We start from the raw sequence: 6,576 nt of genomic DNA on the forward strand, positions 1-6,576 counted from the left end.
AGCACAATTTGAGTGCCATGCGGATGCCAAAATACTGACCGTTGATGCTGTGGCAATCTAAGAGGACAGAAATCCTCAGGGAAAAGAGAGCGAGACGGAAAGGCTGCCTGCAGAAGTGTACTGACCTAGCTGGAGAATACGCTGAGAAACAACAGCGTCACATGTTGCTATTTTTATTTCATAAAGGTTTCCATGGTGTAGTAGCAATCCTTTTTTTTAATCGACCCTGGCATACACAATGGAATACTACTCAGCCAGAAAGGGGAGTAAAGTCTTGATATATCCTGCAACATGAATGGACCTCAAAGGCGTAATGCTGCGCAAATTAAGTCTATGGCAAAGGGTGGATACTCTACGATCTCACTTACATAAAAAGCCAGAACGTGCAAGTGCACAGAGACCAAAGTTAACTGGGGGTTGCTAGGAGCCCTCGTGGTGCAGTGGGGAAGACTGGCCTGTGATCCATAAGGTCAGTGGTTGCAAACCACTAGTGGCTCCATGGAATGCAAGGCTTTTGACTCCCTTAAAGAGATGCAGTCTCGGAAACGCACAGGGGTAGGGGCCGGTCTCCCCTGTCCTATGGGGTTGCTATGAGTCAGTACTGACTGGACACCAAGGTGTTTGCTTTTTGTCTGCCCGTTTAAGGACCGGGAGGGACAGGCAAGCGGGGGGAATTCTCCTTAGGTACACAGTGATGGGAGAATCACCGAGATTAAGGTAAGGGTTTCACAGCCGAGTAATATAGTTGATGTCAGTAAGTTGTCCACCTGTGAAATGTTGTATTGGCAAGTGCTGTACGATGGATATATTGATAACAAAAACCAAAAAAAAAAAAAAAAGAGCAGCTGCTGAGGTTGCCTATATACAACCAAACTCCTCAGGAGACTTGGTTCCTTGGTTTAGAGGTTGAGGGCCATGTTTCAGGCAACACTACAGATCCCTGGCCCAACTTTTAATCTGCTCTAGTGCTTCCATACTACTCTTCTTAGGAGGACAGCAGCAGGCCCTGCAGTGCGCCGTCCTGTGGCACACGGCTCGCTGACAGTCAGACCCATTCCCCTGGCACGGAAGAACAATCAGAGCATTGTGCCCCTAGCCTGGTGCAGAGTACCTGGGGCCTTAAAGAGCTCAAACATCCAGAGCACAGCAACTGGTCTCTATTTGCCTGGAGGCACAGAGGAAGGAGGAGAGCCAGGAAGAGGAGGAAGGAAGTGGAATGTGGGAGGTTAACTCCCTCCTTGGGACCAGAAGAACTGGATGGTGCCTGGCTCCCATTCCTGAAGGTTCTGAGGAAAGGCCACCAGGAAGAATTCTAGGCAACAGGAGGGAGAAACAGAAAAGGACTTTAAATTCTCGTGTGATACAATCTTCCTGGCATCCTGGCGGCTGGAGAAACCACTGAAACTATGGTCTTGTGCTAACTTTTAAGCTTTCAACCTAAAGCGTCCCCAGAAGTCTTCTTAAAACCAAGCAACGGCACAGCGCATGAAAGAAGGTCTCCCTGGAGCGCTGTGCTCTGGAAGAACAAGCGCTCTGGGACCCAGCTGGTGGCAGCACCTGGAAAGGCTGGTTGGGAACCTGGGGGGCAGGGGGTGTCTTACGCTGCTGAGGGAAGCAGGACTCAGAAAAGGGCTGAGAAGGGGCACACATCTCCCAGGTTACGATCACTGTGTGATTACTGTACACGTAGGAACTGTTGAACTGGTGTGTGTCTGTTCTGCTGTGTACATCCTCGATAACAAGAAAATAATTAAGTTCTAAAGGAGAATATAGAGCATATATTTAAATATATATATTTAAGCATAGAACACCAAAAAGCACCTGCAACTAAATAAGACTCGTCCATGAAGTAGAGTTTCAATTTCTGAATCCTCTGTCACTTCTTCAGCTTTGCTGCTGGGCACTCCCAGAGCCCTGTGATGTCCAAGGACACCGGGAATGGAAGTAGCTGAGCAATGCACTCAGGTGACCTCAGAGGGAGAGGGTCCTACGAACCCACTGCCTGGTACCCCCAAATACCTCCACACTCGATTGCCAGTGAGTTACTTCTGGCTCACAGTGACCCTATAGAACAGAAGAGAACTACCCTTCGGGGTTTCTGAGATGGTAAATCTTTACAGGAGCAGAAAGCCTCATCTTTCTCCTTCAGAGGTTGGTAGACTTGAACCACTGACCTGGTGGTTAGCAGCCCAATGTGTAAGCAATTATGCCACCGGGGCTCCTGGCCAGGTCTCTAGTAGGAACTTAAAAATACCTTCCTGTTCGAATCCAGCTCCTTCGGGAGTGGAATGGCACACAGGCACCGGCAGCGGGGCAGGATGGAGGCCCCACTGGAGGCACCTCAGGGCCTGGCTGAAGTGGTGTCTCAGAGCAGGATGGGGAAAATGCCTAATGTTCTGTCCACTTCTGCCGGTGAAGCGTGCATGGGAAAGGCCAGAGTGCATCTTGAAGAACTGAGGCCGCTGGTCTGTTATTAATAGCTGATGGAATGGAAATATGGCAAGATAAAAAGAAAAATATTTATTTTTCAGATATGCACTATGTTTCTCATAGATGCCTTGGCCTTCTGCTGGTAAAAGCCTCTGCAGTCAGTATTGTAGCCCATGTAGTAATTACTACTGAGCAGCACACACCACTCTCCCGGCATGCATCTTGGCAGTTCTACCCGACAGGGAGACGGACTAAAATAATCCATAAGGCAGAAAATCTGAGTTTAACAGTATGACGTCAACAACACCGCCATGTGTACATGGCAGGATACAGATTTGGGCAAAAGTAGCACACACACACACACACACACACACACATTTCTGGCTGTGCCTCTTCAGACTCTCATCTCGTCATTGTTCCAAAGGACAATGTGCTTCACAAACTATCTGTGATGAAGGGTCGGGGTAGGGATTTGTTTGTCTAATCTTTTGTAATTTCATGTAAAATATAGCCAGGAAGAATTATCTTAAAATGAGCTAGATGTCAGCAATGTCTAGCTGTGACACGTTTCTAATGCTAACTCCTAATTGTCCATACTTAAATCTGTGTGGGACTGTAACAAACAGCCTGCAGACCAGTGTGGGTCCATGGCCTGCTTCAAGCTACCGCGGCTTTAAAGAGCCTTCTGAAAGTCACAGAAATACAAGAAACCTATCTGGACACTACGCCCAAATGGTATCCTGTTATGCCTAAAAGTATTGGTTTCCAAAATCAAACTGGGAGCCGCACCACAGAATCTGACTTTCAGTTCTCCAATGCCTTTTGTTTTTTTACCAACATTTTGCCCTTTTCATGAATCCATTTTCAGTTTTGCTTTTAGAAAGCTTGGCTCTATGGGAAAAAACCTAGAAAAACCCCAACACAGTCTGACCACATTGAAAACAAAGGGAAAGTTAGAGCCGGCGGGGTCACGTGAAGTCCAGGGCTGGGAAACCTTTAACAGTGAAATGATCAATGCAGCAAGAGCCATTGTCCCTGACAATGGGGAGTGGGCAGGGGCGGGCGGCCCCACCAGCGAGCAACGTTCGGCGGCCAGGTTCAGGAGGAAAAAGCATTTCCATGTAAAGATCCTATTTCATCGAGGGGACACGAGGGAGTCCGGGAAGCAGGAGGGGCTTTGCCAGTCTGGAGGCCACACTTGCTGACTGTGGATTAGAGTCCTGTGCTGCTAACGGTCTCATCTCGTTTCACCTACTTGACAGTGTCTTGGCTACCTTCTCTCCAGAGGTGGAAACAAGCGGGCTGTGAACCGGAGGAGGTGGGCTTTCACACCATGAGCGTTGACAGGCTTGTGACTTGTCCGGAAGCTGAGCTCCGTCCTGTGGTGGCTGCTCCCTCTGAAGGGGCACCGTCTCTGAAGGGGCACCGTCTTTCCAGGGGCTCAGCCCTTGGACGGTTCACTTGCCATCAGAGTTCAGTCCTGGCGATTCAGAGACGGGCACCGTCGTTCCAGAAAGCTCTCTGTGGCAGAGGGGTGCCCGTCTCCCAGGGAAAGTTGCACACCAGTAGTGAGTTTCCGCAACGGCCGCCAAGGCTGGAGAAAGCCCCCTTTCAGACCAAACGTTGCATTCAGAGTTCAAAAGGAACTACACACAAGCGGAGATTAAAATACTAATAATAGGTCCCTGCTACCACCTCCCTTCCACAGTCTACCAAAGGGAGCTGGGGGTGGGGGGGGTGGGAGTACCGAGGTCTCCAATGGTCAACCATTTCAGGAAAGGACTGAGAAAGGATTTTTTTTTCCTTTTTCCCCTCCCAAGGCCCAAAGCTGCAACCCAGGATGTACCACTCTGGGAAAATTTCACCCCTGCTGAAAATTATAATGCCATCAGCATGGGCCAGACCTGGGGAATCACATGCGCTCACCTGTGAATGGAATACAGAAATCACAATTCTCTACTCGGAGCTGCAAGCTATTCTTCCGATGTTCCAACGGGTACCCAGCAGGGAGGTATAAGCATGTTATTTGGGACTGTGAAGGGTAGAGTGTGCATCTGGGTGTATGAAATTCACTGCACCGTTTCCCTCAGAATAACAGATGCCTTCCCCGCTATGCTCACATGCAGCAAGGGGCAACAAGACGTTCCTCGAGCCGGTTTGCCTCTGAGTTTCTCACCGTCTTGGCTGGGTCATGGTCACACCCATAAAGACAAACCAGGACACAGCTCATCCTACAGACCAGCGGTTCTCAACCTGTGGGTCGCAATCTTTCACAGGAACCCTTTCGCAGGGGTCGCCCGATTCATCGCAGTAGCAAAATGACAGTGATGGAGTAGCAACGAAAATTATGTTATGGTTGGGGGGGCGGGGGGGGGGGGGGGGTCACCACCACATGAGGAACTGTATGAAAGGGTCGCGGCAGGAGGAAAGTTGAGAACCACTGCTGTAGGCTGATGCTCCATCGTGCAAAATCGTGACTGCTCATTACTTGCATCAAGATCGACAACTCAAACTAGTTCCAAACCAGGTCATCAAACAAGAGTCAGATATCCTGGTTCTCGGGAGCGGTGCTTCTCCTTGCTTTAGCACACTCAGCACTCACCACTCTCCCGGCATGCATCTTGGCAGTTCTACCCGACAGGGAGACGGACTAAAATAATCCATAAGGCAGAAAATCTGAGTTTAACAGTATGACGTCAACAACACCGCCATGTGTACATGGCAGGATACAGATTTGGGCAAAAGTAGCACACACACACACACACACACATTTCTGGCTGTGCCTCTTCAGACTCTCATCTCGTCATTGTTCCAAAGGACAAGCCTGGCCTTGGAGCGCCACTGCCTTCCTCTCTAAGCACACAAGCTATGGGGCAGTGTGAAAGTGTGCATGCAGTGTTCCGTCTCTCACTGTGCTGAAGCTGACTACATCCAGCTGGCTGTTAGCTGTGCTCCACACACAACCTGTGCAGTAGGGCTGCTTCTGAACAAGAATCAGCTGGTTGCCAAGGGGCTGGCTACTAAAGGGCTCTGGAGGTTCCCCATCCCCTCTTCTTAAAAGAAACCCAAGCAAACTGGTTGTGTTGAGTTGATTCTGACTCGTGGCGGTCTCGTGTGTCATGTGTGTTCCGGCGGGTTTTGATAGCTGACTATTTGGGGAAGTAGAGTCACAGGCCTTTCCGCTGAGTTATCCCGGGAGGTGCGCAAACTCCCAGCCTTTCAGGAAGGAGCCCAGGTGCATTTGAGTCTGGCTTAGGAACCCGTGCTCCTACAGGATGGTTCCCACTCAGAAATGTCACCTTTGGGATCTGCTGGCTGATGCATGGCCCACAGCATGGTCCTCTGTGCTGCTTTCAGAATCCGAAAATGGTAAGGTGTAAAAGTAACTGCACTTAAAGAAATCCAATGGTGCCTGGCTATAAGAAGAAACAGCGTTTGGAGGCTTAAAGGCTTGTCTTAAAACAAGCAGCCATCCAACGGAGGCACTAACTCAACTCACATGGAAGATGCACCCTAGCCCATGTGATCTGAGGGTTGTAAATGATAATATCCAAATCCAAAGGAGGGAATGGTATCAGAGGTTAAATTCTGAATATCCACAGTAGAAGCTAAGGATGGCAGTGGAAGCCCAAAATCCATTTGCAGGGTCCCCCCACCTCCATGAATTAAACTCCCAGTTCAATTCCCTGCGACTATTGTCCAGGGATGCGAATGCATTGCTGTCAGAGAGAACGCATTGTCAAGCTGATCGTGGCAAGCGTCGTTAAGTGAAAAGGTAATACCTTATCATCTGATCTCTCGACCAATCTTAAAGCTGTTTCAGTTTTTAATATCTGCTGCGTTCTAATCAACTGAGGTTTTTCTGTTATACTTTTGTTATTGTTGAGTTTTGGGGCTTGTTTGCTTTTTATTTTAGGTGGCTTCCTGAATATGAAATCCAGGACAGGTAAATCTGTGGTGACAGGAACTGGATTAACAATTACCTAAGGGCATGGCTGGGGAGGCTGAGGGTAAATGGGATGCCAACAATGAGTACAAGAAAGAAGCAAATGGACAAAATACCAATTTATAAACTATCAAGGGCACATGAGGGAGAGGGGAGCGGGGAGGGAGGGGAAAAATGAGGACCTAATGTCGGGGGTTTAA

At 49.0% G+C, this 6,576-nt stretch overlaps 1 protein-coding gene across 2 annotated transcripts in view; it reads right to left on the reverse strand.

Annotated features, from left to right (window-relative positions):
* The window catches only part of CARS2 (cysteinyl-tRNA synthetase 2, mitochondrial), an 88,115-nt gene that overhangs the window by 11,084 nt on the left and 70,455 nt on the right, over positions 1 to 6,576 (reverse strand). The gene's annotated exons all lie outside the window — the stretch shown is intronic.

This window comes from Echinops telfairi, unplaced genomic scaffold, assembly GCF_000313985.2.
Source record: "Echinops telfairi isolate 266 unplaced genomic scaffold, ASM31398v2 ScPeMD7_7467;HRSCAF=8505_1, whole genome shotgun sequence".
Lineage (NCBI taxonomy): Eukaryota > Metazoa > Chordata > Mammalia > Afrosoricida > Tenrecidae > Echinops > Echinops telfairi.